The sequence below is a fragment of the Ailuropoda melanoleuca genome, chromosome 7 (assembly GCF_002007445.2).
Source record: "Ailuropoda melanoleuca isolate Jingjing chromosome 7, ASM200744v2, whole genome shotgun sequence".
Taxonomy (NCBI): Eukaryota; Metazoa; Chordata; class Mammalia; order Carnivora; family Ursidae; genus Ailuropoda; species Ailuropoda melanoleuca.
In genome coordinates this window covers 136,616,207-136,638,599 of record NC_048224.1, presented here as the reverse complement: position 1 = coordinate 136,638,599, position 22,393 = coordinate 136,616,207, and the positions used below count along the sequence as shown (strand labels likewise).

Genomic DNA, 22,393 nt, shown 5'->3' with positions numbered 1-22,393 from the left:
TTAAATAAACTAAGATGATGTTTCAGGACTATTCAGTGAGGCCGGTTTTATAAATGATGCAACCAAATCATCTATTTTCATTTATTATGAATATAAATAGTCAGGAATTCTATTTACCAGAGGGTCTTGTGAGAGACCATTCAATTTCATTTTTAAGTCTATCCTCATTTTTAAGCCTATTCTCATTTTAAAATCTGTCCTTAAATAGTGTAACCATTTGTATGTGTATATATAGGCAGAAACATACACATTTATATACATACACATATAGTTGGAACTAAGTAGGTAAATATTATGTAAGTAGGCTTGCAAGCTTCTGTGCTAAGCTCTAGGAACTAATCGAGAGAAGATGGCACTTCACTGTGCCGTTACTTACATAACCAGGCTATCCTGTTCCGTGCACATCAACAAGAAACTCACCTTGGAATTTTGTTGTTAGATAAATATTTTAGGGAGAAATTTAGAAACCCCGTTGGACTGTATTTATTCAGCACATATTCTAATGATACCCAGCATTTTAGAAATGGGTATTTATGGCTTGTTAAACATTTGTGGTGCAGTGAAAATCCATAAATTGAGATGAATACCACAAAGCTGGAAAATGCAGAAAATTGTGATTTCACTATCCTTCTGCTGAGCTGCCTGCACGTGTAGTGATGGGGTGTCTGTGGTATTCTAGTCCTAGCTGCATATTTTTTTCCCTGCGGTGGTAAGTCTCATTCAGTGCAGCGACAGTTGTACCTGCTAGACGTCTCTTTCAGTGGGTGAGGAACAGCGCTTGCTTTAGAGGGCGCTTACTTTACAGGACAGTAATTTGCAGGGACTCGAAAAGCAGGGGCTAGATGTCTTCCATGTATAAGCTACTCCCGAATTGTGATATAAATCACTTTATAATCTGTACTGGTTCCTTCAGTCCAATGGCTGGGAAATTACTAATCAAACATAGCTCTTCAAAGGGCTTGACTTGATATCATATAGTTGACCTTAGCACAGAGAATGTTTTGCTGGAAAAATTGTAAACTCCACTAAAATACGTCCCAGGCTGTCCCTGGGTGTTTGCACTATTTCCACTGATTGTACTGATCTTGGTCATCTGATGAGTATTTTTGTGATAGAAGAGACTTCTCAGTATGAGCTGTTAGGCTTTAGATGTTTGACAATACAGAATGGTCATTTTGACATAATCACAGTAATTTTTGGGTGCTGGTTTTAAGAAGTCAAATGTACTTGGTTTTTCCTTTCTTGATTTTTCTTATATTACTGTCACTTAGATGAGATAGTCCCTTCATTAGAGTACTTTAACACATATTGATGTCAAAATCTTTGTCTCTCTTCTAGCTCTCTCTATATGCATAGATATAAATAGACATAGATACGTAGATATAGATACAGACACAGATACCCAGATATAGATGTTTACAGATATTGTGTGTGTGTGTGTGTGTGTACATACAATAAGGCTTGACCTAATGGTATTGCAATATCTAGCTATCTGTTTCCTCTCCTAATATGTTCATAGTATTTCCACCCTGGCTGAAAGAAGGGGGAGCAGGAAACAAAGAGGTTACCACGGGGGAGCTCTTCCTTGAGGTTATGGTACCTCACTGTATGCTGCCTGGCAAGCTTTCCTGGAGGTCATGGAACAGAAGGGTTCAAAGACCAAACCAAGAAGATTCGATTGCTGAGACTATCACATCTGTGTAAACGTGCAGTGTGAAGTACGAGGAAGAAAGTGATAGGTAACATGCTTAGGATGGGGTGCCAGAGGAGGGGGGCAGGTTGTGATCAGGTAAGGTAGATCTGTTGGCCTTTGGTGGGAAACTCATCCAGGTGGCTAGACACCTGCTAGTCTGGTATTTATATAATTTAGTGTACTATCAGTGTATTAATGCAGTGGTACAAAATAGTAGGAATTGTACTAGTAGAATATGTATATTATATTTCTTTATACAACTACAAGTACACAAGTCACTGACAGAAATCATTCTGCATCTCTACGTTTTCTAGTAATACCTGTTTGCTGCTTTTCTTATTAATGTTGTGTGTTTCAAACATGCAGAAATAGGCCACAGAGCCTTAACAAATAGATTTGAGGGAAGCTTAAAATGGAAACAATCTCATCGACTATTTTTCTCCCCAGTGAATCAGGAAGTCCTGCCGTTTTTTGTTTTTTGTTTTTTGTTTTTTTTTTTCATTTCGGTATGGAAAACTTTAGTATAGGATCCCAGATGTTCTGAAAGTACACAATTTGAGAACCAGTGATTTAGTCTGAAGAAAATAATAATAGGCCAACTAAATAACTATTTTAAGGCTATAAGTGGACATTATATGGAGGATAGCATCCAGTGATACTTAATTTACTGGAGTTGCTATTTTTACCCCTCGAGGTCTGACTGGTGACTAATTCTTGGGGGAGAAAGAAGAGCACTTTAACTGGATATTTCTTATTTGTGTAGATATTGATTTTCCCATTTTAATCATTCCTCTTGTATTATGTTTAGGAGATTTATGAAGTGTATAAAATGGTTTCAAATGATATGTTGGGTGCCAGAAAATGATTAATTCATTTTTCTTTGTTTAGGTTGAAATATGATGCCTGTGAATTTTAAAGAAATTATCAAAACAGATGTGCTTCTTGTTATTCTTTGCAGCATCCTCTGAGGCTGATATCTGGAGGTCGGAAATTCTGTAATTATTTTGCTTGTCTCAGTTCTCTCTCTCAAAACCTCATAATCAATCAGTCTTCTCATTGCCACACAGATAAAATCCAGTTCCTTAAGAAACTATATAACTTTCTTTTTTATTATTTTATTTTTAATTGTGGTTACAAAAACCCCACGTAACCTAAAATTTACCTTCCTAGCCATTTTAAGTTTATAGTTCTGTATTGACAAGTATATTCACACTGTTGGGTAACTGATCTCTAAAACTTCTTCACAATCCCTTACGAAACTGCAACTCCGAAGCATGTAGACAGCTCCCCCTCCCCCTCCCCTCTTTCCCCAGCCCCTGACCGCCACCACTCTGTGAGACTTTCTTCATCTGACTCCTGTCTCTGCTTTTTGGTTTTTCTCTAACTAATCTCAAAACCTGCTGTTCAGGCACACAAAACTTTCCATTCCCCATTCAGTCTCCAATTTTAAGACCTTCATCTGCATTCTTTCCCCACCCATTGTATGGTTAAGTTCTGAGTCAACTTTCAGATACAGACTTACGAGACTTTCCTAGAATGGGGCCATGTGCACTACTATGTGCTCCTATAGGCACCCTTCATTTCCAACTATCACAACAATTAGCTTAAAACTTTTCTTTGAAAGAATGTGAGCCCTTCGAAAGTAAATCCAGTAGCTACGTACAGAACATCCAGTCCAGCCCATCATTTTATTCTTGGCACCGTAGCTCACACTAAATAAATAACTGTTGACTGGATAAGCGGGTCAGTGCTCAAAATACCTAATTTGAATCTGTCACCTACTGGCTGTGTGCCCTTGGATACAGAAAGATGATGATGATGGTGACGACGATATTAATTATGACAGTAATTAGCTATGTCTGTCACTTACACAGCACTTCCTATGTACGAGGCACTTTTTAAACGTTTACATGTATTAACTCATTTACTCCTCATAATAACCCTATTCAGGAGGCACTGTGATTGTGCCGGTTGTCAGATGAGTAGAGAGGACAGGAATGCGGAGTGATTTGTTCAAGGTCACTTAACTCAAAGAACAGAACTGTCCCTGAAATCAGACACTTGGAGTCTGAACTCGTGTTCAGAAATATCACTGCTTTCTGCGTTGGACCTCCACTTCTTTGTTTATAGTAAGGGTTATTGTAACTATTTCAAATACGGGTGATGAGCAGTAAGTATTCTAATCTATGCAAGCGGCTTAGCACAGTGCCTGATTCCTAACAAAAGTTTAATAAATAACAGCATTTATTGCTTTAATATATGTTAAGTGCCTTGCTCGGTGCTTATAAGGCTGTAGGCTTTGAATAAATGTTAGCTGCCTTCTGCCTTTCTCCTTAATTAGAGAAAGCTGGGGGTGACTGCTAGTGCAGAGGCGTTAGGTCCAGAGCACATTGCCGTGGCCGCCAGGAGAAAGCGTAGTAACTCATAGAAGCTGAGGAAGGACACACATTTCAGAAACAGCCCCCTGTAACTGCGTGCTCATGCTTTGCTGGGATTGTGGTAAAAACGTCTGGCATTTGAATAATATTTCTAACTTTGAAAGCATGTTCACATTTCTCATGTCATTTTTATCTCACGGCTGACCTTGGGAGAAAAGACATAATATCCCAATTCCCATGTTACAAAGGATCCTCAGTGACTTACTGAAGATAAGAGTAGTTAGGGTACAAAGAAGAACTAGAAATTGTATTTCTAGACTGTTGTTATGTCAAAATGTAATTCATTCTCAAACCGGGATGTTTTTGAGAGTGGAAGAGGAAACTTATCGATTAAGTTAGAAGAACAGACATAAACTGGGTCTTTCCAGGGCCTGGAGGGGGTATGGGACCCCTTTCTCCTTCTCAGCAGAGTCTCCCTTCTCTTGCTCACCTTTTCTCTTGCCCAACAAGCATCACACTGACTTAAAATATTCTTACTTGATCCAGAGAATGAGTCTCCTCCTCAGGGTGTCCATAGTTCCGTTTGCTATCTATGTTCCACGTTGTGAAAATCAAACATATCTATTTGAAAAGGGTGAGAAATTTACCCTGGTGCAATGACTACATTCACACATGCGGGCATGCATGTGTGCGCGCGTGTGTGTATATTTGAGATAAAGGCTGAGAGGCTAGCATACTTGGTTTGCTTCTACGATGGAACTTCCTTTTTGCTCTGTTGAACCTCCTTTTATCAGCTATATTGAATCAGGTATTAGTTTCCTTGCACTGCTGTAACAAAATGCCATAAATTAGATGTCTTAAAAGAACAGACATTTATTGTCTTAAAATTCTGAAGCTAGAAGTCCAAAATCAAGTTGTTTGCGGCAGTTGGTATTTTCACAGGCTTTCGAGGGAGAGTCTGCTCAGGCTCCGTCCCAGCCTCTGGTCAGCCCCATGCTTACCTTGCCTTGCAGATAAGACACATCATTTCAGCCCTCCGTCTTCACATGTCATCTCCTGTGTGTCTGTGTCTTTACAATGGCCTTCTACAGTCGTATTGAATTAGGGACCCACCCTACTCCAGGATGACCTCATCTTGACATTAAGTTTGCAATGATCCTTCTTCCAAATCAGGTCACAATCTGAAGGACTAGGGGTAGAAATTCCACACTTTTCTTTTTTTTCTTGGCAGGGGGCAATTCAACTCCTAACAATTAGTAAGAACAACTAAACCCAATCATATATGGAAAGATTTGCCAGTGTTGCACAGTCTGTATCGATCTCTCTTTTGCCATAATCTGTATCTTAGGAAAGCAAGAAAATATAAGAACTAATTGTGTCTGCTGAAGATATAACCTCATAGTGACCCTCCCTGTTCATTACCTGGAAGATGGCGACAGGATGCAATTTCAAGGGCAGGAATTATAAACAGTTACTACGAAAATTAGCATTTTACTTAAATTATTTTCTTTACCTGCTGTGTTTAAAAGGTATGAAAATTATTTTCCTTTTAAAATTAAAAAATATATTAGTGTTCTATTGATAACTGTATTTATTTCATATGTCTTAGTCATGAATAGTTGCTGATTGGAATGGGAAATAGTTTGGTATTTTAATAGAATTACAGATTATTACAAGGTAGATAGTTCACACTCCAGAATGTTGAAGATGACAGAGAAGTTATTACTGTAACCTGCTCTGGCTTTACATGAGCTACAGAACATGGTGGTATCTGGAGAGCTTCCACATTCCCTGCAGGACACAGCGGGGGAAAGGGGCAATAGGGCTGAGCAAAAGACACTCTGGGAAGAGTGACAGATCCTCTGGGAGGAGATCAGCAATCCCAAGTAATGAAGTCTCAAAGAGAGGGGCAAAAGTCAATGCCATTGAAGGTAGCTCATTGAGGCACCAAACGGAGAGGGTGGATGGAGGTGCTGAGCTTGCAGGACCGAGAGAGCACAGATAGTGTTGGCCGATGGCTTCTGCGAACGTGGAAGGGCTGGGATTAGTACCTAGTGTGGCAGGCAGTCCCCGAGACTAGTTGGAATATGGATCTGGACTCACGAGAACCAGGTTCACGTGCAAGACACCAGAAGCACGCACTGCCCCGTTTCCTCTAGCCATTTCTACCAGGATAATGGAGCATCCTTAAAAGATCGTTGCAGATAAGTGTCCTGACCTTGCAGCTTGCTATTTCTTCTGAACCCACTGACTCTTTGGCATGAGATGGAGTCTTACAAAATCCACAAGCATCGTTCATGCTTCTGCTCGGAGACCTCCATGGTTCCCCACCAGGCAACTGACATTGTTCCTCGCCATCATCCTCATCCTCCCTTACACCAGAGAGTGTGTATGTGTGCTTCAGCATACACCGACCTAAGGTGTAGGTCAAAATTATTGAAAGAGACACTTCGTGAGTAACAAAAGGTACAAGTGTTTATATCTACAAGAACTCCTTACTATCTATCAGACAAAATTCAGAGTTTTTCATTGTTCTCGCCTGCATCTTTACAGATCTCTTACTCTCCTTACTGTTCAAATAACTTTCAATAGTATCTCTTGAGGGAATGAAATCCAGAACGTGAAGCTTTCCATAATGCTGCTCTTTGTCTCCTCCAAATTGCTATTTCTCCCGTAGGAAGGCTCCATGTGACAGTGATGTCCATTCTCTCCACCAGCCTCTGACCCTTTCTCCCACTGCGACAACCTCCGTGGAGTGTCTCCCTTCCCTACTGCTGATGCGGACACACTCGTACATTATCACGCAGACTTGCTGTTTTCCTATCTTCCCGCGTGTATCTGGAAGGGCCGCACCCCAGCGCAAGCTGCCTCATCACCGCCCTGCTCCTGGTTCAAAGGCACGGACCGTGTCAGAGCTTGTGTAGGGCCAGGCTTTTGTGTGAATGTAAATCTTTAGTCCAGAGTCATGTTTGCATCTGACGTTTTCCTCCACAAAGTAACTTTGAGTGAACATTTATCATGAGGGACAACTGGAAGTGAAGATACACGCGTCAGTTTGTAGCTTTTCATATGAACTTATTACATGAAACTTACGCTAACAAGGCAACAAAGAATTCATGAGACTCATTGTGAAGATTTGTGTGACCGCCATATCGAATGTCATTACAACAATATAAGATCCGTAAACCTTTGCTGGCGACCAAATGATTCATTTTGCTGGGCACCGAAGCTTCTGTCCTTGTTTACTGTGCACAAAGTGCAGATCTTCTCGCTGAGGTGAATTGTTGCTTTCACAGCTCACTCACCCTTTTCCCTTGTGCCCTGTGGGACTGTCTCTGACCTACGACGTTCTTGTGAAAATTGGTATCTATGGTTTATGGGCCAAAAGGAATAATTCAAGTGATGACAGATCCCTGGAGGTGTGCGGTATAGTTAAGCATGTGTGTTTTAAGATGACAATTATGAAGATACAAAAGCTGTGTCAGGCCTTCCTGGGCTCACACTTACTTTACGTTAAAATGTGGTGTCTCCATCATGATTTATCTACTTCTGTTTTACATGCATGTTTGTATTTATGCTTTCTATGCATTGACATTAATTTAATTAATTTAATGTCTGGTTATGATTGATTCAAGTGCAAGCCCACACTCTGCCTCTTTGCTCCTCAAAGTTCAGTCTCTGGACCAGCAACGTTGCATCACCAGAGAAGCTTGGTAAACCTGCTGAATTCAGGTCAAGAGACCAAGAGAAGGGATTTCAGAGGGCTATTTACTTTAATCCTGAAGTCCTCCTGAAAGGGGCTGCTCTCTCAAGTTACTGAGTCCTGGATCCTCCAAGACGATCTAGCTGAAAGCAGCCCCGAGAGCACTAAGGAGTTCCTTCAATAGCCACTGGAAGAGGGGAGACAGCTCAGTGCTGCCCCAGAACCACAGCTCTGTCTACACACTAGGACCCTGAAAATGAAAGAAAACAAAAACTTGTTATCAAGGTTTGTCGGTGGAAAAGGACAGTTAACCACTCCCCCAGCTCCCCAGTCAGCCACTCATCCAGTACCTGTAAGTGCTGGCCAACCACAAGATAGGTCTGAGACATCAGATGTGTACATGGTTGTTGATGTCACCTACAATGCTGGTGTTCTCCAGGTGGAGAAAAGCACCAGGTGCAAAAAGATCACTTAATATGGATGGCCATGAAATGCATTGAGGACAACTCCAATTTACTCTCTCACATTCTTATAGTCTTACTAAATTTAGAAGAAAAGGAAACACCCAAAGGATGAAACAAAACCTGACCAGAATGCAAACCGACCCCATGGGTTTAAGAGAGAAAACAGAGAAGAACTGACCCTTGAGTGGATTAGAAATGGTAGTGTGAGCAATCCAGGTCCCTTTCCTCAACTTTTACTGCCAAGAGACCAAGTTTTAAGCAAAACAAGGTATCTGACGGAAGATATTTCCAGTACAGAGATCCAGGTGGAGATGAAGAGATCAGCCTATGAATTAAAAATTGTGGCTGCTCAGACTGAGAAACCCCTGAAAATTGACCTAGAAGTTAAATCACCTGATAGTAATTCAGTATGTCTCTGTGACCTTAGTATTTCTGAGGATGATTTATTGATCGAGGTCTCAGAGAAGTACAGATTACATCTGAATCTTCCAGAATCTGTGCATACTGAAATGACTACAGCAAAATTTATCAAAGAGAAAGCTACATTAATCATCACAATGCCGCTGGTGGAATTCAAGAGCATCATCTCCTTTGGGTTTTCAGTGCTAAAGGCATGTGAATTACAGGACATTCATGATGGGTGAAGAGGCAGTGCTTTATCTTAAACACTAGTTTCGTATTTTCTAAGAGTTCTTTTTCACCAAATGATGTTTTCTCATCAACTTTATTATTTTTTTTAAAGATTTTTATTTATTTATTTCAGAGAGAGAGAGAGAGAGCAAGAGAGAGCGCACACAAGCAGGGGGAAGGGCAGAGGGAGAAGCAGACTCCTCACTGAGCAGGGGGCCAGACATGGGACTCAATCCCAAGACCCTGGGCTCATGACCTGAGCCAAAGGCAGACGCTTAACTGACTGCGCCACCTAAGCACCCCATCTTTCTTTTTTCTTTTCTTTTCTTTTCTTTTCTTTTCTTTTCTTTTCTTTTCTTTTCTTTTCCTTTCTTTTCCTTTTTCTTTTCTTTTCTTTTCTTTTTTCTTTTTTCTTTTCTTTTCTTTCTTTTCTTTTCTTTTCTTTTCTTCTTTTCTTTCTTTTTTTTTTTTTTAACTCACTCTTTCTCCTTCTCAAACTTGGCATGAAGCAGAAACCACTAAAAACAGTATTGCCATGATACACTTGTTTTGAAGGTATTTCTAACGGTCTCAAAGTAACAAATATGATTTGGAAAATTCTGTTTGTTTCCAGGTAACATGGAAGAATTCTTGGCTTACTGGTTGAAAGAAAAACACTTTTGTCTAGGAAATTTTTACATTAGAAAATAAAAATAAAAAATTTAAAAAGCGGAGTTCAGGTGCAGCCCTGAACTACTACGTTGAAGTTGCAATTTATAAGAAGTTTATCTTGATGTTTTCTGTGCACATTAAAGTTTGAGCACTGCTCTACATCTCTATGAAATGTATTCTTCTTACATGTGAATTAGTGTTTGGTTTTAGAACATTGCCATTGTTTTTGGGCATGTAGAGCCCCAGAAAAATAATTTAACATTTTACACACACAAAAAAAAGTCTCCTAGCTTCCACTGACAGATGGAGATTTTACTTTGGGGGTCACACAGATGGAAGTATTATAAAGAGACATTAGACACGATGTCTTTGGTTCCCTGAAAAGCAAGATTTCATTAGACACTCTGTGTTTAATAAGACTAAATATTATTGAAAGTAGGTTTTTTCTCAGTAGTGACCCATTTTTCCTTACTTGTCACATCTGTATTTTATGTAGAAATCTATAGCGTTTTCATAGAATTGTATATAAATAAAAATTGTGGCCTGCTGAATTTGCTGGGTCTGATTTTTTATTCCCCCTTAAGTAACATGGCTCCTGGTTGTCCTGCACATGATTTTATATCCTGACAAATGCTACCAGCTGCAACTTTGGGTAAGTCCTCAGTCTGCAGTAGACGGTAACTTTTCCCTACATGTATATACATGTGTGTGCAAACGGTCCTGCACTCAAACATATTTGGAATTAATTTCGAGCAGCTCTAATAGTTTTATCTATCAACCTCAGTTCATTATAGGAGCTGTGGCATTTACAGAGATAAGTAGAGAACAATTCCTGCTTTCTGGGCATTTATAATCTAGTATGCAAAATAAATTGAACAGAAATCACTTTGGTATGAAATGCAACAAAAGGGCCCCTGATTACTTTTGGACAGGGTAATCAAAAAGACATTCTTGATAAACTGGCATTTAATTGAACTTTGAAAGATACGTGGCATTTCAACAGGTAGAAAACAGCAAGAGCATTTTAATTGGAAGCAACAGGAGGAACAAAGACAGGAAAACCAAAAATGATGAGCCACGAAGAGAAAATGACAAATGCCCAGAAAAGTAAAGTGAAAGATGTTTTAAAAAATATCAAAAATTGAAGACTGAATGCTCGACTTGCCACTACTCCACAATCTGCGTATCTTCTAGCCTTTCTAAGAGCTTAGGTGTATGAAGGCATTATTCTTGTTAATACTGGCAGATGAAAATGCTGCAGTGAATTTAGAAGACAAATATGCAAAGACATTTCTTAAAATAGTTAACTACAAAATCACATGGTCTCAGAACAAAAACATCGAGAGATATCTTCTCCCACTTTTCTACAAAGGACAGAAATCCTTTCTGGTCTCCTTCATGGTTTCCATTCCTGTTTTGCTTAAATTCATTTCATGACAGGTTTCTTCACTGAAATTTGCAAGATAGCTTTTGGAAAGCTCTTTTTTTCTTGAGTTTATCGGAAATCAGAGGAAAACCATTAGGGATCTACTTGTCTGTCCATCCCTGAGTCCCAAATTAAGAAATTGGGAACACATTCTTTTCTTCTCCTTAGACCTGAGACTTGCATGTGTGTGCACGTGCGCACGCAGGCACGTGTGTGTATGAAAATTCTGAATACTCTGGTATCCCTTTTTGGACTAATTCCCAGACTTTTGAATCTAATGGACCAGTAAATTCAAATCAGATCAAAGGTTTGTCAAGTGATTGCATTTAAAAAAAAATCACTGTTGTTTATCTAATTTCACTTCTATTGCATAAATAAAAATATAAATTTCACTTAAAAATGGGAAGAAAATAATCTCAGATTGAAATAGCTCATATTTCACAACAACTTAATCTTATCATATGTTATAAGACTATGCACAATATAGTTCTTATGTTTCTCATATTTTTCCATGGATTAGAGAAAATTTCTGTATCATTGGCAGACCAACATTTTGAAAAGCACCCTTCTGTGTGACCTCTATTCTGTAAATATCTCTGGTTAAAATGTCCTATCAGAACTGAATGCCTGGGACGCCTGGGTGGCTCAGTTGGTTAAGCAGCTGACTCTTGATTTCAGCTCAGGTCACGCCTTATCAGGGTCCTGGGATTGAGTCCCCTGTAGGGCTCCACGCTCAGTGGAGCGTCTGCTTGTAGATTCTTTCTTTCTCTCTCTGCACCTGCCCTGGCTCCCACACACTTTCTCTCTCTCTCCTCCTCCTCTCTCTCTCTCTCAAATAAATAAAAAAAAATAAATCTTAAAAAAACAAAAAAACAAAACACTGTACTCTCCAGTATGTCTTCTCCTGTTCGGACCTGCCCCTGAGCAAGTGCAGCCACAGACCGCTCTTCTTAGCATCGTCTGTTTGCTCGCCTCGTGCTTAGACTCTCAGAGCCACCACTCCACGTCTTTATCTGTGCAGTGAAATTTTTGAACGTAAAGGCAACACTTTGTATTTATTTTTATTCAGCTATATCCTGTTCGTTTGCCCCCGTGTTGCGTTCTGTTGAACACTTTAAAAATAACAGTGATGGATCTCTATAAAGTTTATTTACAATGTCTTCAAGGCTGTCAAAAAAATTTGAGCAGGAAAATTGTATAAAAACTCCTCATAGCACATATTCCATGTATCAACAGTGTTTCATTTTTTCTTTTTCTTGACATGAATAAAAATTGAATCAGTTTTATGTACTTTAAAAAAAAATTCTGCCAGTTTGAAGTTTTGGCAAATGCAGCTTTGTATTTCTTCATCATCTGTTCAACAATTTTTTTTATGAGAAAGTTTTTAAAAATAAAAATTCTATATATTTAAGGTGTATGATGTGATGATTTGGTATAAATACACGTAGTGAAATGATTACTACTGTTAAGCTAACATCTCCTCACAGTCAGCATATTTTGATGTGTGATGAGTGTTCAGTATTATTAAGTATAGTCATCATGCCTATATTTTAGATATCTTATTTGTCCTACACCACTGGAAATTTGCACCCTTTGACCAACATCTCCCTATTTCTCCCCGAACCCCAGCCCCTTGTAACCACCATTCTACTCTCTGCTTCTATGAGTTTGACTTTTTTTTTTAATTCCACATATAAGTGAGATTATACAGTATTTGTCTTTCTCTGTCTGACTTATTTCACTGAGCATAATGTCTTTCAGGTTCATCCATGTTGTCACAAATGGCAGGATTTACTTCTTTCTCAGTAATGAATAATATTCCCTGGTGTGTGTTTATCTTCTTTATCCATTCATCTATCAGTGGACATGCAGGTTGTTTCCATACCTTGGTAATTATGAATAATGCTGCAATGAATATGGGAGTGCAGATACTTCTTTGAGATACTCATTTTATTTCCTTTGAATGTATACCCAGAAGTGGAAATTTTGGATCATATGGTAGTTCTATTTTTAAGTTTTTGAGGAATCTCCATAATGTTTTCCATAGTGGCTGTACCAGTTTGCATTCCCATCAAAGTGCACCAGGGTTCCCTTTTCTTCACGTCCTCTCCAACATTTGTTTTCTTTTGTCTTTTTCATAATAGCTATCCTAAGAGATATGAGATGATATCTCACTGTGGTTTTGATTTGTATTTTTCTGATAATCATTGATGTTGCGCACTTTTTCATGTATCCAGTGGCCATTTGTGTGTCTTCTCTTGAGAAATGTCTATTCAGGTCCTTTGACCATTTTTTAATCAGATGATTTGTTTTCTTACTAGTGAGTTGTTTGAACTCCTTATGTATTTTGGATGTTAACCCCTTCTCAGATGTACGGTTCGCAAATATTTTCTCCCATTTCGTGGATTTCTTCTTCACTCTGTTGTTTCCTTTACTGTACAGAGGGTTTCAAGTTTGATGTAATAACACTTGTCTGTTTTTGTTTTGTTGACTGTGCTTTTGGGATCACATCCAAAAAGTCATTGCCCTGACCAGTGTCAAGAAGCTTCCTCTCTAAATTTTTTCTTTAAAGTTTTATGGTTTCAGGTGTTACATTTAAGACTTTAATCCATTGTGAATTGATTTGAATGAGTTAAGGGTCCAATTTCATTCTTCTGCGTGCTGGAAACTTGTTTTCTCAACACCACTTAGTGAAGAGACTACCCTTTCCCCTTATGTGTTCTTGGCACTTTTGTTGAAGCTCAGCTGACCATAAATGCATGAATTTTTCAAGTTTTGGCAAACATAGTTTTGTATTTCTCATCATCTGTTCAACATTTTCAAGAAATGTCTCTGTTGTTTTTGTCATGATCATACACGTTTAAATTAAAACAATAACAAGAAAGAAGATTTATTATTTTGCTGCAAAGAAAACAACTAATTTGGGGTCAGGAAGAATCATTGGTAACCTATAAGCAGAAGCCAGTTAAAAAATAGGAAAAATGGCTATAAACACTTAGAAAAGTAAGGACTTCAAGAAGTTAGACACATGTCAGGATCCTAGGAAAGGCCTTAGATAAGAAGACAAACATCCAAAGGGCAGATGGCCACAGAGAGACCCAGGGCTAGAAGGAGTATTTCAGAAGAAAGTTTTGTCCTTGTGTGGACCATTTATCTAAAAGGTGATAAGTCAACTATGAACAGATTGTTAAGAGTCTGCAATCTCTTTGGAAAGATTTAGATCATAAAAGAATGGACTTTAAAAAGCAAATATGAATCTCATAAAATCTGCTTTCATCTTCTTCAACCATGGTGCTTATGTTACACCCAAAGTCTAAATGTTGGCTAATACAATGGTGAAAGATCATTAGGAGGTTAATAGATTGACACTCTAATGTAGAAGAAAAGAAAGTGTTGTATAATGTGTGTAATGAATATAACATTGGATACATAGTTAAAACATCTGACATGCCATTAATTACTAAATTTAAGTAATTTAATATTTTTGTTTCATTATGTATCATGTAGCAGTGCTTAAGTCTTTCTTACATATAATACTGTTTTTCAAAAATTGACACTGGTAAAGTAATTAAAATGAATATATTTTGCAAAATTTAAAATTTATATTTTTGTTATATATGCAAAAGTTCTGTGTGCCTTGATTGCATGAATTTCATTTGAGGTTAATTTACATTATAAATGTAAATGTATATAAATATGTATAATGTGTTTATAGTCAATAATAACACGTTAAGTTTGAGTTTAAGTTATTTTGAGGTGGGCAACCACTTCACAGGGTATAATATCTATGAATTTCTGCAGGATATTTCTCATCATGATTTAGCCTTTGAGACATAACTATTTTACGAGGTAGTGCCTTAATAGGACCTGCATTTGTACATGTTCAGTACCATTGAGCAAGCCATCTATACGGTAGAACTATTAAAATTAAGTCGGTCTGTTTTAAAGAACAATTATTTATTTGTTAATTATTTATTCAATCAACTGTGCATGCATGAGGTAACCTGATCTACTCTTGTAATTGACAAATAAATAGATGTTTTTAAAATAAAATAGTCAAGCCAGTTAGTTCTTTGTGTTTAATCCAAAGACCAGTTGTTTGGCACCATATAGCTGTTTACTTTTTTTTATCTAAATAATGTTCTCCAACTCTTTACAAAACAGAGCTATTCTTCAAGGTCATTTTCTCATTATCTTTAACCTGGAAGAAGGCTTCCCTAAGAATACAAATATGACTCCTCTTTTACTTTTACCTTGGGCAAAGCAATGTGAAATAGTACTGGAACATCCTCTGCTGTTTTGCTATGAGTCTTACAATAATTTACCCACTCCGGAAAGGTTAAGTCATGTCATCCCACTAAAACCTCCTAAGCCTGCAAAATAGATTATTTTATGGTAAAGCAGCTTTCCTTTCTAAGTGTGCTTTGCCCTAGAGGAAATGAAGTTGCCACTTTAGAATGCTCGATAACATGTTCTGCTCAGCATTGTAACTCCCGGAGATTAATCAGTTTCTGCTCCGTTTCATCACTCAGTCAAGCGGCTTCCAAATTATGGTTGCCAACCCTCTGACTTGCACCTATGCTCCCTAGGATGCAGCCTTTAAAGTAGGCTTTCTCCGTTGCTTTTTTTTTTTTCGTCATCCTCCGTTATTTTATAAAACAGATTTTAAAATCAGTTATTTCAAATTTAGCACTTTTTAGCCTTCTAAAGAAAATAAATATTCCTTATAGAAGTTTATTTTCTAATTTTAAATATTTTATTTTATGACATTTTAGCGTAAAGGACTTCTGTGGTAACATTTTAGAAAATACCATTGCGGAGGTACGATTCTCTACTAGAATTGTGCAATTAAGTAATATAGTATAATTATTGTTTTAGTGGAAAGCTAATATCTACTTAAAGGTATTGTTACTTATCAGTGTAACATCACTATTTATGAGTTTTTTGGTTTTTTGCTTATTGCTTTTCTTTGGTTTGTTCTGTTTTTGATGGTAAAGAAATCTGCAATAATATTGTGGTGGCTAGGGATTTGTCCCAAAGACTAACTTTTATTTCCTTTTTTCTGCCTCTTTTAAAGATAAAAGTAAGAATTCATATTATCCATTTCATTCTAAAACATATCCAGCTACAAAAAGCTTAAATGGATTATAGTTTCTGAGGAGACTTTAAAAAATGTGATCCAGTTCAGTTTAGTACGAGTTAAACACGAGTTAAATAATCTTGTCTCCCTTCCTTGAGAAATTCCATTCCCATGGTTACTTTGTGGAGGACCCAGAGAGACCCTCCTGTGGGACAGCTTGAAGGTCTTGCTGCATTTTCTAGTCTCAGGGGATGATCTCCTTGGCTGATTCTTGAGCTGATTCTGTTTCCCTATAGATGATACACTGAGCCCCATGCTCTCTACATGTGGCAGCCATTGGCCACATGTGGCTCTTGAGCCCTTGAAATGGTGTTAAGTAAGATTGAGGGCATGCATTTTTACAATTTTATTTAATTTCGATCAATTTAAATTAAATAATTGATTTAAATTAGGTATGCAGTGTAAAATGAACTTACATTAAGCATACCTTTCTTATTTGGCTAGGACTGTATTTGACCGTTGACATTTTTGCCTATGATGAAGATAGGCTGCCAATGTAAAACACAAGGTTTCAAAGATAAGGTATGAAATGGGAAAGTAGATCATTTCAGGAAAAATTTTAATTTTGATTACATGCTGAATGATAAGATTTTGGGTATATTATGTGAAATAAATTATACTATTAAAGTTAATTTCGCGGTTCCTTTTTCACTTTTTCAGTGTGGCTCCCAGGGTAGTTAAAATTGTGCGGTTTGCCTTGTATTTCTGTTACATGTACAGCTCCAGTGGTTGAGATGGCAGAGACTCTGGTGGTTCTCTACATACAGGTGGATTTGGCAGTGAATTCCCGCACGACTTAAAATTTCCTCCATCATCACAGATTCTTTCCTTTTCATCCTTTTTAAGAGAAAATCATTTATAATGCAGATTTCCCAAAATAAGTTTTTGGACAATGTTAATAAGGTTTCTTAGGGCTTTAATATGCCACATGCCATATATATCTAAACATTATACCCTGAGGCAGCTCCCCAGTTGATTTCCAGGGAGAAGCAGGGAGTCTGCCTGAGATTCTCTCCCTCTCCCTTTCCCCCTCTTCCTGTGCTCATGCTCTCTCCCTCTCTCTCAAACAAATAAATCAATCTAAAAGACAGACAACAAGATGATCAGATATTGGGTAGTATAATAATGGTGATGCTACTCATTTAGTTGCTCATTTTCTATTCTAATGTCATTTGTGATATTCTATAAGGTCCCCATGAATGTGACGTGTGTATTTTATATCGATACTTTCCCCTGCAGCTAAATGGCCTTTTTCGGCTGGTTTACTTTAGATTCCTGACTTTCCTTCTCTCTTTCTTTCATCCTCAGACTCATCCTTGTCAGCTAAAAGAACAAATAGCACCAGTAAATCAAAGAATGTGCATGAGATTCCCTACCCCAGTATTTAGCACATAGACTTTCATATGCTAGACATTTCTAATTCTTATTACAAGCTTCAATTAAATATTCAAGACATTAAATTAAATACCAGAGGGCATTCAATGCTTCTGGTTCAAAAATTATTCCTGACTAATGAGTATTAATTAATTCTCAGGTCAGTTAACAAGTATTTATTGAGTTTACATTGTTCAAGGAACTGTGTTGTCAACACTGGAGATTCGGCAGAAATAGAAACACATGAAATTTAATCATCTGAACTCACAGAGAATAATTGTATCAGTGAATGAATGCAGCATATTTAGCAAAAATAGCCAATGCTGATATAGCATACAGATTTGTTCATTTATTGTTTTGAGATTTCCATTCTGCTACTTTCGTTAAACAGGGTATCTTACGTGCAACTGCCAAGCAACCATTTGTACGTAATGCATGTAAAATAAAGCTGAGTTTTGTGTCTTACGAACTGCAAACTACAATTGAAATATTTTTACATACTTCAAATTAGTAAAGGATATAACCTTACCTACTGAGAAAGTAGATGGACTAGTACCTGACAGAATTTACATGCTTTTCATTTTCTAGTGCCTTTTACTCTTTTTGGAGTTATTTAACAGATAGCATCCCATTTGCTCCCTGATAAGAAGTAGGGAATCTGGGAATGTTTTTCACCATGCCATGAAAAAGAGCAGTTAAATTACTGGAGTTGAGGGGCGCCTGGACGGCTTAGTAGGTTGGGTGTCTGACTCTTGGCTCTGGTCATGATCTCAGAGATTTGGGATTGAGCTCAGTGTCAGGCTCTGGGCTCAATGCAGAATCTGCTTGGGACTCTCTCTCCTTCTCCCTATGTCCTCCCCCCACCCTCCCCCATGCCACCTCTCTCTCTTTAGAAAAAAAAAAATCTTTAAAAAAATACTATAGTTGAGATTTATCTTTGTCATTTTGTTAGAATTGAAAGTATCACTTACAGAAATAACCTGAGCTCTTTCAGTTGATAACTGGCTTCACTTAAGATGATCCTCATTAGGAATCAGAACAGGGACAGTATTTTGTGAGACCTAAAATCTTTCTATGAAATGTGCAGCTGATCATACGCAGGAAACAAATCAGAAAAAATTAAATTTAGAATTAAATATTATACCTTTAAGTTTTTTTAATTTTAACTTTTTACAGTCTCAGTTAGAGTCATATATACATTTTAACAGTGAATTATTAGATTTTAAAAATGTCCAGAACTCTTCTTGAAGAAACACTATTCTTTCCTTAAGAGTTATCTCCCAGAAGACTTTTACATGACGTAATTTTAGTTAGCAGTGTCGAACAAAAGTGAAAGACACGGTACGTGTGGATTATAGAATCTGGGCATTTGAGACTCTTCACTGCCTTCCATGTATTAGATGTACACCAGGGTGTGACCATCTTGCAAAAGTATGATCCTGTTGAAAAAAGTATTTGTTGAACTAGGTATTTGGGGCAATGGAGAAATAAAATAGTTTTTGCACTAAGAATGCATAGAGTATAATAGGGCAGAGTGAGGTAAAACACATGTACAATTAACAAAACCAAAGAGTGGATGTTCATTTCCTAACAGCTGGAAGAGAACCCTGGTTTTAGTAGATTAGGAGAAAGATCCCATCTGGTGAAAGGCTCGATCTTCACAAAATAAGCATTTGAAATTAGTTGCACAGGATGGCAGATATTTACAGGTAGAGATGGAACAGAATGTCTTGCAAACAGAAAGAGCCATGTGGACATAAGGAAGAAAGTGTAAATCACGATCAGGTACAGCAAACAGTGCTGTGGCTATAGCATGAGGTGAGTGTCAGCAATCGGGGCTCAAGGTGGAAATTGCAGTCAAGTTGTGAAGGTTTTAACTATCATGACACCTGTTTTATTCAATGGACAATGAAAAAATAAAATTAGGGATGGAACTGTAGGAACATTTATCTGTCAGTAGAATGGATTAGAGTGGATAGAACTTGGAGTATTGGTTTGGATGGAGACAAGTTTTGTGAGCACTGAAGCCAGCTTTCTTTGAGAACAAAGTCCTGGTGATATTCAAGCAGTTCAGGAAACCAGGCTGCATGGAAATATTTCCATCAATAACTTTTAAAAACATTCAGAAGTAAAAGGTTTATTTAGATTTTTAAATTAAAAAAAATTATTTAATCATTTGATTCAAAATGTAAATGGCCTTGGAAAGTTTGAGTGGGGATTCCTTCATACTCAACTACAAATCAGTTTAATTCTTCCCATCTGAGTTCACTGTAATTCCCCAGACAGATATTAATAATTTAGAATTGGGTACAATTAACAAAAAAAAGCTTAAAGTACTAACAGAGCAAAATTGATAGAACTGTAGAACTTTACTGTCATAATGAGAGAGTTCAGTATATGTCTCTCAATTACTGATAGGTCAAGGAAATGAAAAATGAGCAAAAATAAAGAAGATTGGAATAACAAATGTGATTTATTAAAAACTGTACATAAAACTACAGTGTTTATATATTTGAGAGAGAGAGAGAGAATGTGGGAAGAACAGAGGGAGAAGAGGAGGGAGAGACAGAGTCTCAAGCAGACTCCCTGCTGAGCCCTGACTTGGGGCTCCATCTCACAATCGGAAATCATGACCTGAGCCGAAACCATGAGTCGGACACTCAACCAGGCGCCCCCATATATAAAAACTTTTTAACTATATATTGTACATTTGTTTTTTTAAAATCATCTATTAAGCCATGGATAAAGCAGATCTCAACAAATCTAAATAAATTTTGAAGAATTGATATTATACAATGACACAGTGGGGTAGTAGGGTTTAGGGGAGGAGTATGGGCTCCTAAGTCCCACTGTCCAGTTGAAATCCTGTGTTCTTTACTTACCAAAGACTTTGGGAAGACGAATATCCTTTTTCTACCTATTTTCCCATCTGCAAATAGAAATAGTAATAGTACTGATTTTATAGAGTTATTGGGAGTATTCCATAAATTAATATATGGGAAGTACTTGGTACAGTGCCTGGAACATAGTAAAATGATCTAAGAATTTGCTGTTACCAAAATCATAGTTTTGTGCAGTATGGGAGCAACAGGGAAGGAAATAATCTTTTTGAGTTAGGCAAGACTTTGTCCAGGTAGAGAGCCAGAATGGGAGTAGGGGTGGAAGGGAACGTGTAACATAAAGGGCAGAAGGGAGCCCAGTAACTGGGAGATGGAGAGAAGAATCAGGAAAATGGGGATGGAAAAAAAAAAGCACAATCCTTTCTGTTTTGTGTTGGTGGGTTGGGTGAGTTGGGTGACAGCAATCGCATTGGGACATAGGCTACACCATGTTATTGGCCCTGGTTCTGTCCCTGGAAGCTCTGGAAATGTCTTTACAAATCCTAGGTAGTGGCACCTTGGGGGATAGTGGCACAGGTGTGCAGTAGTCCCCCTCCTTATCATCGTAGGCCCATCCCAAGTCGTGAGCCCCGGCTTGACTCTGTGAGTTTAGGTGCTCTCATGGACCTGGGACAGAGTACCAGTGATGGAGCTTTTGTGCTTCGTAGGTTACTGAACACAACCTGGTGTTGTATGTTTTTAGGCAATTTTATAATTTCACTGCCAATTTTCTGTGAAGCCCAAATATTGTGCCTTTGAATTCAGATCATGGTATACATGTTCACAAATGTTCTGATAGAAAGCAGAAGTCACGGTAATTTTTTGGCCGCATTTATTACAGTAGGAACCTGTTCTTTCTCAGAATGGAAATGCCTGAATGAAGAGCAGAACCTTTACTCTTCATTCAGTCTGATTTGGGGGAAATACGTGAATGCTTGCTCAAAAGGCCGTGTTTAAAGAGTTTTTACGTTGCGTCCCTTTCCAATTAAATCTTGAGAAGAAGCTTCAAAATTTTAGTGTATCTCCAGCAAAGATGTAGAAAATAACTGTGTGAGAACACAGACTTTCCGACGGCAACATCCCAAGGTAAATAGAGGGTAACCGCTAAGTGCCGTTGTGGATAAATTAAAGAACAATCCATCTCAAAAGTCTATGCTAAAACAAAGTGCTAAACAGTGAAAAATTGAGTGCTATAATGGAATGTTTTCGTGTAATGTCTTCAGAGGAAATCTGATTCTTTCCCCCCCAACAGAATATCTATTTCCTTTAGACACAGATTGAGTCATCAATATTTATTAAACACCTTGAGGTGAGCCCAGGATCTGAGTTATTGCCTGCCTCACTGGCTATAATAAATAATAAATATTGGCGCGATGTTTGAGAACAGGAATACCCTGATTTGAGGGTTTTTTCCCTTAAATCAGACGAAAAATAACATAAGGCATGATAAATATTTTACAATTTTTAAATTTTTTTTCTCTCTGTTAATCCCATTATGAAAACACAAGGAGTGAGAAATCAGGTCAGAGCTGTGTTGACTAAGGAGCAATAGGAGCTTCAGGGAGAACGTTAGAACTTTAAGAGGCTTCCATGGTCTCACGCAACAGTCTCATGAGCGTTTATGGAAACTAAGTGCTGGCAAGCATCTGCAGTTTGTCTCCCCGGCTCCGTTGTGACCGAGGTGCCAGCCGACTTCTCCCCTTGCTTTTTCTTCCCACTGTGTCAGGAGACTCCCTGCCTTTAGTCTTGCTTTGCCTAACTTTCTATAGGTAGAGAGAAAACCTTGCTTCCGTAGTTACAAGAAAATAATAAAACCATGGGTTATCTTGTTTCTCTGTTACTTGCATTCTAGTGGCAGTGAAAAGCCAGCTTTGACTCTTCGAGCTGCGGAACTTCCCACGATAGATTGGAATAGCCATACTGTCATGTTTGTTAAGAGACTTCTGTTGATGTTCATACGGACTCCAACCTACTCATGGCCGATGAGATGGTTATGAATATTAATGATGGCGAATAAGAAAGCTGTACACTTGAATCATTCATTCAGGCGTGTCG

General features: G+C 37.9%; 1 protein-coding gene and 1 pseudogene across 2 annotated transcripts in view; both read left to right on the top strand.

The window, feature by feature from the left end:
• Positions 1 to 22,393, top strand: part of FAM155A (family with sequence similarity 155 member A) — a 648,035-nt gene that overhangs the window by 83,975 nt on the left and 541,667 nt on the right. The window lies entirely within an intron of this gene.
• On the top strand, positions 7,701 to 8,995 carry LOC105236091 (annotated as a pseudogene).